Below are 11,483 nucleotides of genomic sequence, written 5' to 3'. Positions count from 1 at the left end.
AACTTGGGGAACATTTTGCCAGCAGCTGATACAGTGGGAAGCACATCTCAAAACAGCAGGGCAGCAGAGCAAAACAAAAGCCACAGAGCCAGAACTGTTGTGTCATTTGGCACATCCTGGCACTTGCCTTAATTCTGCTTCAGAACTTGCAAGGGAAGGCCAAAGCTTCTTATTTGCTAATTAAGGTTTCACACGATTCAAACACTGAACAAAGGACATCCCCAAACAGAGGAACCTGCCAGCCTTCGTGCCCCTGCCAACAGGCTGATGTCTCAGTTCAGTGCTCTCCCAACACAGAGTGAAAGAGCTCTGGACAATGGCACATCCAAATGTGCACACACACACACATTTTTGTGCTGGCATGTGCACATTACCTCTGATCAGGTTCTAAAAGTTCCACCTCCCTGTTTTTGTTAAGGACTCCAGACACCCTACAGACAGGGGTGAAACAGGCATTAAAACAGCAGACCTCTATTTTATGGTGTCAAATGGCTAATAATAGTAATTAAGGATCTTAAAGTCCTTTATCAAGAGGCATTATCTAAAATGGCATCATGCCTGTAATCAGAGCCAATGAAAAACTGTTTGATCCAGCCAAGAAGGCAACTAAAACAGTCTGAGGAGTTGCCATCTGCTCCAGCCACGCCAGCCCTGAATCCAGCAGAGAGCCACTGCAGGACACTGCCAAGCAGGTTGTTTTCCTGTCATTTCAGCTGAACACTCGTGCCTGTCCATGTGTTCCAGAGGATTCCCAAACCCACACATGGCAGATCACTGCTGCATATGCAGCTCTGACAACATTTTGCTTTGCCACTCTTGTGGATTGATTGTGCACGTGCAGCAAGGTAAAGCATTAGGGGTTAATCAGAATTTTGCCAATCATATTAAGGATTTGCATGTATATTTATTTTATAAAAAGTATGGTTAATTGATCCATAAAAGCCTTTGGTACTCACTCAGCCTCTGGGTAATAGTCCAGCTACTCCCAGAAGAGCTTCTGACCCAGCAATTGTAATAAAATTTGGGCCTGGAGTATGGAGTAGACTCTTGAGCAGATTCTTAGCAATAGAAGACAAGTTCAGGGTAGATGAAGGTTGCCAGATTGTTACAGTTTGCAAAAGAAAATTGGTATATTCAAGGAAGGAGCAATTTGAAGTTTTTAGAAAGCCCTTGGACACCACAATGATGGGCAAGAGTTTCTTCACTCATTTTGCTTTCTCTTATCACTTCCCAGCTGTTTCTTCCACTTTCAGGTAGTTTCAATTTATCCTTCTATTTTTACCCACACTAGAGTTCACTAACAGCCTTTGAGTTGAGATCCTTCTGGCTTTAGTGATGAGGTGCCAGCTGTGCATCCCTGCAAGCTGGTGCATGTATGACCTTGAAAATTTCTGGGAAGCCAATCAGGAGGTGCTTCCAAACAGTTTCCTGTGTCCCAGAGAGCATCTCTCTGTTTTCAGCTTTAGATATAAATCACATTATAACATCCAGAGCATTGTGCAGACATTACCCAGCCAATGCCAGCCCAATCCCCTCCCAGCCCGTACCCTGTTATTGCCTAAGTAACAGCTCCTCCATTCCCCTGAAGCCAGCCCAGGGAGCTCTTTCTGCTTCCTTCTCTGCAGGAATATTAAACCAGAATGAGAATGAAGAGAGCTGTTAATTTTATGTCACGGCGAGGAAACTGAAGGTCTTCAGATCACACTTTCTCCTCAGTCTTTTAATTGCAAAATTATACTTCAAGATTTGACACAAGTTTCTCACCTCCCTGTTTTCAAGCTACTAGCAAGCAAAACCAGACAAAAATACTTCTTTTTTCCTATTCTGCAGAGCCTGTTAATTTCAGATAGGTGAAATATTGCTAATTAGCAGCATATTCTAACAGAATTTGTGATTTTACAGAGAGCTATGTCAAACTAAACCAGATTAAGGGTCAGAATGTGCCAATCTTTTCATTGTTGTCACTTTGTGATCTATGTTCCCCCTCAACATGTGCCCTCCCAGGTTCTTGGAGCCCTTGGCTAGCACTGCTCAGCTGCTCCACAGTTATTCCTCACACCAGATCCAGCAACGAGACATTCACAGCACGCTCTTCTCACATTTTCTCTAAACATTAGGTACGACAGCAGAAATAGAAATTGGAGATTTAGAAGCAAGAGACACGGGAATCTGGGTGGAAACAGATGACTAACAGAATTTTTGCTAAATAAAAACATGAAAAGGGGTAAAAAAAAGATTCCTGAGCAGACATAATACCTTTCTTTTTCTGGATAAGCACTAATCTAGGCCCTGGAACACTCCCACTTCTAGATATGATGCTTAGTAACATGTTTCTAATTTCAAATTAGATTTTAATGGAAATAATGGGAATACTCCTTAAATAAGTTAGACTTCCTGTGGTCTCCTCCAGGCCCCACACTTTTTACCTTTGCCAGTTTGAGACTAACTCCACAATGCTTGACCAGCAGTGTGCCATGACCCCTCCCTGTCATCCCTACAGCCATCCATAGTGTCTTTCCTTTTGATTAAACTTCACCTTCCAAGATGGAAATTCATGGATAACACCCTGCACAATGGGATCTGAGCATCTAGAGACCCCATGGGGAGTTACACAAGCAATAAATTGTCAAACCCCATTTTCTGGGCAGATTAATATTCTCTAAGTTACTCCTGCCATAAGCTATAAACAGCAGAATATGCACTTCTTTGCATTCCAGCATGTTGTGGGAGATCATAAAGGCACTCAATATATTATTTAAGCCATTTAAGCAAGATAGCACAACTGCTGTAATTAGCAACAGTTCTCCAAATCCCCATATGCCAGACAAAGGCTCACGTTCAGCATTTCCAGGCTGGTAGGAGGGAATCAGAACATCACAGAAATAAAATCCATGCTCTGCTTTTTTTTCCTCCTGCCAATCTCAGCAGAGCCTGTTTCACTACAGCTACTCCCCTGCACCACATACAAGAGACCCAAAGTATAACACAAAGAAGACTGCCCTTTTTTGGGTTTATTTTAAGAATAGCAGGCTACTCAAAGCTTTTAGAAAGAGAAATGAAGCCACTTCTCCTGACAGCTGCATTCTGCAGGCTGGAGGGGAACTTCCTTGCTTTTTCCTTTGAATAAAGCCAAAATACAACGAAAACCAAAATTTGACTTCCTCTAGAAATCCATGATCTGAAGTCAGTGTTAATGGGAGTTCAGCAGCACTCCAAGCAGCAGCCACCCTTGGTGCATGCAGGGTCAGGCACAGGGCAGTGGGGTGGGAGGCACAGGAATCAGAGGAGAGGCAGGGTGAGCACGTAAAGGGCAGCAGTGGCAGCACAGAGACAAGACCTGAATGCTGCCACGAGCCTGAACTTCACCGCCCCGTGGAACCCCAGGACACAAAACCCAAAAACAAACAAAGAACATTGCTGGGACGGACACCAAAATCCTCCAAAGGAGCAGGGAAAGGAGACACAGAACTGAGAGCTCTGCCACCAAGGAGGCTGTGAAACTGGGGGTGCCATGGCTCAGAGAGGGGAGACTCTCTCCCCTGCCCCATTCCCCAGGCAGCACCAGCTGGGAAATGTGTACCAGGCTCATCATTTTGCAGGCCTCTCTGAGTCACTGGGGAGAGGAAATGACCAAGGCTGGTATCACCTAGAGAGTTCATATTTCATCATCCAAAAGGTTAACAAAAGAAGTCAAGTTATTTTCAGTACAAAGAGATACCTAACTTGTTACAGATTTGATTTTATAAATAGCACCTAAGGGATGGACTCATTAACATCTCATTAATAATGCCTATTTTAATTTGCATAAACCCCTAAAAACTTACAAAGCACAATAAAAACAAAAGCCTCTAACTATCCTGTTTCTCACAGGCTGCAAGTTAAAGAAGTGTGGAGGAAGCTGATAATGCTCTTTCAGTTCCTGAGGACTTCAAGTAGCTATAAAAGTTATAGGACATTGGCAAACACCAACAATCAGCTCACAAACAGCTGGCTGAGAAGTTGAAGGCAAACATCTAGAGAACTAAAATAGTGCAGGAATACCTGAAAATACAACTATTGAGAAGGAGCACCAGAGGTTGGTCACTTGTCCCTTTGGGCACTCTGGAGGGTTTGGCTGCCTGTGTCTCCCAGTCTGGAAACACTTGGAACACTCCTGATTTTGCCAGAAGTGGATAAAAGAGATGCAGATGTGTTTCTGCTTTCCCCACACCACTGGTCACCAATCACACTTGTGTTTAGACCACATTAATTGCAAACAAGTGGTTAAATGAGCAACTTCCTAGAGGTACCAGAAAGGAACTGCTCTGGCAGTTCAGGTGCCTCTAATGATGCCACACAGAAACAATAACTGGCCCAAATTCTCTTTCAGATCCTTTCCCCTGACACAAGATTTGGTAACTAGAACCAGGGAGAAGATCATCTTCATCACCCTTCAGCACCAGGAAAGGAATTTCCAGATGGAATTAGCAAAGCCTCCACCCCTACAGTCCGAGCAGTGGCTGAGTATCTTTAATCATTCCATCAAATGGAGCATTCACCAGCCTCCTGGTAAGAACAGGTTGCTGGAAAGCATCCCTCATTACATTACAATTCCTATTTAGCATTGCACTGCAGTACAGCTGGCAACAGTGTTTGGGGTTGATGTTTAACTAAACCACATGTACAGGCAGCTGGGTTAAGTACAATGCAGAATACCTGTACATTTATCTGTGCTTATCATCTGTCCTTCCTGTGACCTATCAGCACATAAATACCATATCAAATGCCTGCATATATTATATACACCAGATTCATCACATTACACGTGGCAATCATGGTAAATCTGCCCAAAGCAGCAAATAACAACCAGCAGCAGACACACAACATCTTCACAACTGCTTCCTTTTTGGCTCCATGCCCGCTCTGCACTGCAAGAGCTGCTGCACCAGAGGAGTTGGGTAATGTTTGCACTTGCACAGCTCCTGGAGATGAAGGCACTCAAATAGAGAAATTAATATTCACAGGAGGGCTGTCAGGGGATGAGTTTTCCCTAAGGTGCACTGTTTCAGTACAGTGTGTTTGACTGGCACTTGGGCTCCTTTCCTTCATGGGGAGAAACAGGAGAGGCATAATCTGTTTGTACTCTGATTTTCCCCATCCAATTAGAACATCCTTTCAAAGCATTCCTGTTGTAGGTAGGCAGGATAATGTGAGAGATTTCCAGAGATGTGGTCTGGTTTATGCCACCTTCCAGCAGGAGAGACTTCCCAGGAGAAAGCAGCGTTGTCTCCCTGAGGAGGGGGAAGGACACAGCCACAGGCTCCTCTCATGCCTGATCTCACAGCAGTGAAGCAGGGTGATGGACAAATTCTAAATACAGCAAGATCCTCAGATGAAGGCTGGCCAGGGAAATCCATCTGTGCCTCCCACTTGCACCTCCCTGGCTTTGGCTGAGCTCCGAGTGCAGCCAACACTGAAAGGCAGAACAAAGCCTTGGCTTTGCAAGGGGAACTCAAGGCCCTCTCAGTCCTCTGCAAAGTGTACACATGATAAGCCAGGAGAGCCATTCCATGCTGCAGTCACATGCCATGTGGAAGCTGTAATCTCACAAGGACACAGATATGGCCATGCAAATATGGGTTATGCCTGTGCTAACATCCAGCTCATGTCCCTGGAGCTCCTAAAGGGCTTTAATCTGGCTGCTAATGCAGGTGAAAGCTTGTGCTGGAGAAGCTTCATTTCTCCTGGCTCTGATCAGCCAGGAGCCCTTTGGCACCTTGACTGGGGAGGTGAGGACATCAGCTGGCTACTCCTTGGTTCCAGTCTTTGCAGGTGAGGAGGGGAGGAGCTGCCTGGCACAGCAGGGACAGGTGACATGACTGCAGGCAGCAGGCACAGCGAGAGGGTGGTTGGGAACGGGCATTGAGAAACCAGCTGCATTTTCAACATCCCCTTCAACCAAACCACTTCTAACAGAGCCCTCACAACACCCTGAGGCAGCACAACTACACTCAGCTATCACCTCTGCTTCCCTCTGCAGAGCTTATCTGGTGTAAAGCAACACCTAACACTAAAACCCTAACGAGGCTTGAACAATTGTAATGTACCTCAGATGGGCCAAGCAAACCTCACTGCAAAGTTAGCAAGAAATTCCCTTTGCATCTGCCCAGCACCTGCCTGTGAAAGGCTCCTGCATCCAGAGCTGACAGCAAAATTCAGACAAGGGGGAGGAAGAAAGCAGACACAGGAGGCAAAATGCCACAGACATCTTAAGGGGGAGGGCTTGTCTTCATGGATTTTTGTCATTATTGAATCCAGCCATGGGTAAAAGCCAAACTTCCCTAAGACAGCCTGAGAACAAGAACCTGCCTTTGTTTCAAAACCCACCCACAGGTGCCTTTCCAAGGTGATAGCTGCTGTGGGCATTGGGCTCAGCAGGAGCTCAGCACCACCAGCTGCACGAGGAATTCCTGAGCAAGATCATCCCAACTTCTGCCAGGAGCAGCACCAGGCCAGAGGGACCTCAGAGAGAGAGAGAGAGAGACAGAGGCCTTTGTGCAGCCTGGGGATGACTGAGGGTGCCAGAAGCGACCTGGCACAGGAGCACAGCTGAGTCACAGCTGCAGCAATTGCACCAATTGTCCCAGGGACACAACAATTGCACTTGTCTGACTGGTCAGGCCATGGCAGCAGTGCAGGGCAGTTCTCTTTGTGAGAGCCTTTTGCCTGGAAGTAAACTTCAAAACAAAATCCATTTAACCCCAAGCCTTTCCAGGCTTCTCCCTGGCAAGGGCAGTTTACTGAGAGGTGTGATGCAGGGGAAAGAGATCCCACTGCTGTTGGCTTTCACCATCACCTGTGAAGGAGATGATAACTCTGAATTCCCATTACACTGGGATGGAATTGAGGTGCCAGCTCCAACCAGGTCCCTAAGAACACCCAAGGTGCAGCCCAAGGTCCCTGTTCCCCATCAGAATAAAAGTTCATTTTTGTGCAAAGGGTCTGTCAGTGGTTACACTCCCAAGCCAGACCTGGGGAGCAGGAGGAGGAGGATGAAGTTTGTACTCACATGCACAATCCACATCCTGCCTTCTGCTTTTTGGGGGGAATTTGTCTCCCTCTTCTCAAGATGGACACAAAGCAACTGCACAATCTGTAAAAGCACATCAAGAACAAGCAAATGGATGAGAAAATGGGAAATTTAATCCCCGAAAGGTGTTTCTGCTGTACTGATTTAAGGGGATGACCATGCCCTGCAGCATCTGTGGCTTGATCTGTGTCAAAGGAGAAGCCTGTTACTGAGAAATCTGTTTACCAGCAGTACTTTCCCTGCTGCTCTGGGTGGCTGAGTGATGTTTACAGTCTTTAGAGCTGTTTGCTCATCCCATGCTTCCAGTCAAGCTTTACGGATCCAATCTTTACTGATCCATAGCTTTATCTGATTCTATAGGAATTAAACTTTGAAACAGGCCACAAGATCAGGTACAGCCTGGGTTTGCCAGCAGTGATCTCTGTGCCTGAGCATCACCTGTACAAGGGAAGGAAAGTTCATCAAGTTCCCTGAGAGCACAGACTCCAAAGGGTTAACTCAGAGCCAACCATAAACATCTCCTGAGCAAAGGCTGGGTGCACCAGGAAGTTCAAAGGTCCACAAGAAACACGGACTTCAGGGAGTTCATTAAAAAATAATTAGAATCAAATACACATGAAAAAAAAAAGAAAAAGTGTCAACTAAGAAACTGTTTTGAGGAAACCAGAAAACAGGGACTAACAAGGACTACTTTGTTGGGTCACTAGGACATTTGCCTGTTCAGAAGGGAGCTGTGGTCATTTGATAGCTGGAAGTGATAAGACCACAAAAAAGTGTGAGGCCACAGGTAAACAGCTCTCTCCTCCAGCTAGAGAGAAAGGGGAAGCCAGCCAGCCTTTGCTTTTAGTTCCTGGGGAAACAAAACCATTTCTTTCTTTCTAAGGCTCCAAGCAGATATTCCACCCAGGAGGGAATGAAAACTGCGGTAAAGAAAAACCCAAACCCGCATTCCTGCTGGTAGCAGAGACACCCGAGATTAAAGGAGAGGCACTAAAGGAGCAGCTGGCAGCCCAGGGAGGCAGGTGGTGACAGATGCTCCTGAAACTTGGGAGGGCTGCAGAGAGGAAACCCAGCTCCATTCCAGCACAGCCCTTCTGCAGGCCTGGGACACCACCTCAGCTAAGGACAAACCCCACTGCGCCTTCAAATGAGCATTAAAAAGCAAAAAATCCTCCAAACACCTTCCCAGTCCTTTTGCTCCCTAAAAAGCCACCAGCAAACCCCACAGCTCCACATCTTCCCATGCAAGGGGGGAATGAAGGCCAGGCCAGGAGCTGGGTGCAGGATCAGCCCCAGGAGCTGTGGGGACTCCGGGGACACTGAGGAGCATCCAGCGAGGCCGGGCCGGGAGAGGCCAGCGGGAGCAGCGACAAACCCCGCCGTTATGTAACGGGTGACAAACGCCTTTTGTTATGCAAGACAAGTGGGAGAAAAATCAGCATTTTCGGCTCCCTGCTCGAGCACAAACAACAGGCTCCGGCTCCGGGGGGCACCGGCACCGAGCAGCAGAAAGAGATGCCTTGGAAACGCCTCCTGATTCGCATGAGTCAACAGAAAAATACGGAATCGATATTCAATTTTAAGGGATTGAGGTTGTCAGCACGGTCATTTGATAATTTTGGGGGTTTTGTTAAGGAGAGAGGCCAGTGGGCAGCCATCCACCAGCCTTGCTCATCAGTCATCTAAAATGAGGGATCTGCATCCCCTTTACTCAGCATTAGGGATTCTAGGCTTTTTTAATTAAAAATTTAAATTGGTGTTAGTATAATTTCGTAATAAAATTAATAAACCAAAAAGCCACACACATCTGAATTAAAAAAATTAAACTCTGGTCCCAGCTCTTTTTTTACACTCGGTGAAAATCCCAGCTCCTATTCTCAGCTCCGAGCTAGAACAGAGAATCCTCTGCCCTCTCCTGGCTCCTGTACGTGGCTGAAAGCCGCAGAAATCAGCCTCGCGTCTCGCTCTGGGAAAGGAATCGGGCTCCTGGGCTCTCGGAGACCCTGCCAGCGTCTGGTCAAACAAAATCTAAAATCCAAGCGTGACCTCTGGCATCAGGAGATTCTTCATCCCCAGGGACTGCCCAGGGGATGCGCAGCTCCCTGTCCCACCCTGCTGGGCGCAGCGTCCCAGCGCCACCCCCGCTGCTCCCTCCCGGTGCCACACGGCGACAGTGACATCCAGCGGCAGCGCGCACCCATCCGCACCCCCCGCCGAAGCGCAGGCACCGAGCAGCGCCCGCAGAGCCCGGGAAATGCCAATGCCCTGGGCCGGGAAACGTCTGGGCTTGGAACGCGCGGGCAGGGCGGGCAGGGCGGCACCCAGGGAGCAGGGACAGCACGGGTGGCACTGGCACGGCCAGCACGGCGTGGAGCCCCCGGTGCCCTGCAGCGACAAACGCAGCACAGGGACGGGAGCAGGCAGCCCTCAGCTCATTGCTGCTCCCGCCCCACGGGGCCCAGGTTAAATTAAGCAAGAGCTGCTGCCCAAGCGTGAGTCAGCCCTCGGTGCTCGTTCACGTTAACGCCTCTGAACGTGCGTTTATGTTCCTTCTGTTTTGTTTAAGCAATCCTGCTGTCCTTCCGAACAACCGAGTTGGTTCCAGAACTCACAGGAAAGATCGAAGCAGCTTTAAAGCAGTTGTCCCTTCAGGAACAGCCAGGTAAAAGACACTGTCACCTCCAACACCTGCCAGGTCACCGCCCAGCAGGGACAGGTGAGGCTCTCACACAGCCACCGTCACACTGCCACCAAGCAGGGTGAACATTCTCCTGCTCACACAGAGCCTTTACACCTGGAATTTTTACAGAAGGATGAGCAGGGGCAGGTGGGCTCAGTGCTGGGGGAGCTGGGCAGGTTGAGCTCCTGTCCCAGACTCGGGAGCAGCAGCTGGAGGAGCTGCTCCAGCCAGGGAGGGAGGGAGGAATGAGCCACGGCTTTGTTGTCAGCTGCTGGGAATTAGGGCGTCCCTACCTTGCAATCTGGATGCTCCAGCATAGTTGTGGTTTGCTCTGGGCCCACCCCAGCCCAGCCACACGTTTGTCTTCCCCAGCAAAAATGCAGCCCGACCTGTAGCAGGGGTGTTTGTGCCTCCCAGTCCCTGCACTGGTTACTCCAGCACCTGCACAGCCCGAAAGTGGAATGAGACAGGGACGGGAGAGGCAGCTGCTGGCAGCACCGGCTCTGCCACAAACAGGTGCCCGGGAAGGAGGCTCTGTCCCACATAAAGCCATTTTCTAGCTGCTAAAACACTGCCACATGTCCTGTGGGAGTTCTCAGGCACTCAGAACCAGCTCATTTCTCGTCTCTTTTCTCCCCAGTGTCTCTCTCTTTACCTCTGAAATGTCCAATCCGGTCTGTAACAGCTCAGAGGGAGCTATTAAATATAAAGAGGTAAACTAAAAGTCAAAACTCAAGAGCTGCCAGACAACGTGATCCGGGAGGCTGAGCAGGAGTCCCTCACTCAGTGCCCTGCCGGCTCCGGGCCATCCTCCCCGCCTGGCTGCTCCCGCAGGGCTGGGCAAACACCGGCCAGGCAATTCCTGCCGAGAGAGAGGCACCAGAGACACCGAGCCGTGGAACGGCCCAGATCAGCGCGATTGAAATGCCAGGAGCATCCCCTGGGGCTGGGACTGCTCGGTGCCCAGAGCCTGGGCCCGGGCCCTGCAGGGCAGCCCCGGTTCTGCTGCTCCCGGTACTCCCGGTGCCAAGGCAGCTGCGGGATGCAGAAGCCACCCAGCCAAACCCCCAGGGGACAGACTGGGGCTCACAGGATCAGCTCTGCCTTCCAGTCACTTTAAGGGGTTTTTCAGGTTCCCAAACACCATCAGAGAGGGCAATGGAAATGAATGAGTACAGCATCCTCACCTGAGCAAGAGCAGGGAATCCAGACTGTCTCCATGGTTTCCCAGAACCACAAAGTCCTGCAATTCTTGTAGTGTCATAGCAACAAGCTCCAGCCCAATGAAAATCCTGCTCTTTTAGACCATAGGATCTTATTTACGATGATCCTGGAGATCCCTTACACTTGTGCATTGACACCAGGATTGGATGAAGGCTCTGCAAGTACCAGACCTACCTTCAGCCCATCATTCCTTTTGTACAAACCCCAGTCACAGAAGAGCAGCTTCTGGAGGAAGCAGCAGCTGCTCCTTTCCTTGCTGGGGCAGAAATTCCTCTTCCAGGGACTTGGCAGGACTGGATCACCACTGGGCTTGATGATCCCAAAGGTTTTTTTCCAACCTGAATGGTTCTGGGATTCTGGATGACTCTGGCTGGGCTTTGGGGTCGGCCACATGTGATTCATAGGTCAATCCAGGCTTTAAGGAAACACCAGAAATATCAATGATTTGTCCCAGCAATCTTTCAGTCTGACCAACAAAACTCCCAAAGATCCTTCACTCCCACATGCTGG

This window comes from Molothrus ater, chromosome 21 (genome assembly GCF_012460135.2).
Source record: "Molothrus ater isolate BHLD 08-10-18 breed brown headed cowbird chromosome 21, BPBGC_Mater_1.1, whole genome shotgun sequence".
NCBI classification, from domain to species: Eukaryota; Metazoa; Chordata; class Aves; order Passeriformes; family Icteridae; genus Molothrus; species Molothrus ater.
This window is presented reverse-complemented; position numbering follows the sequence as displayed.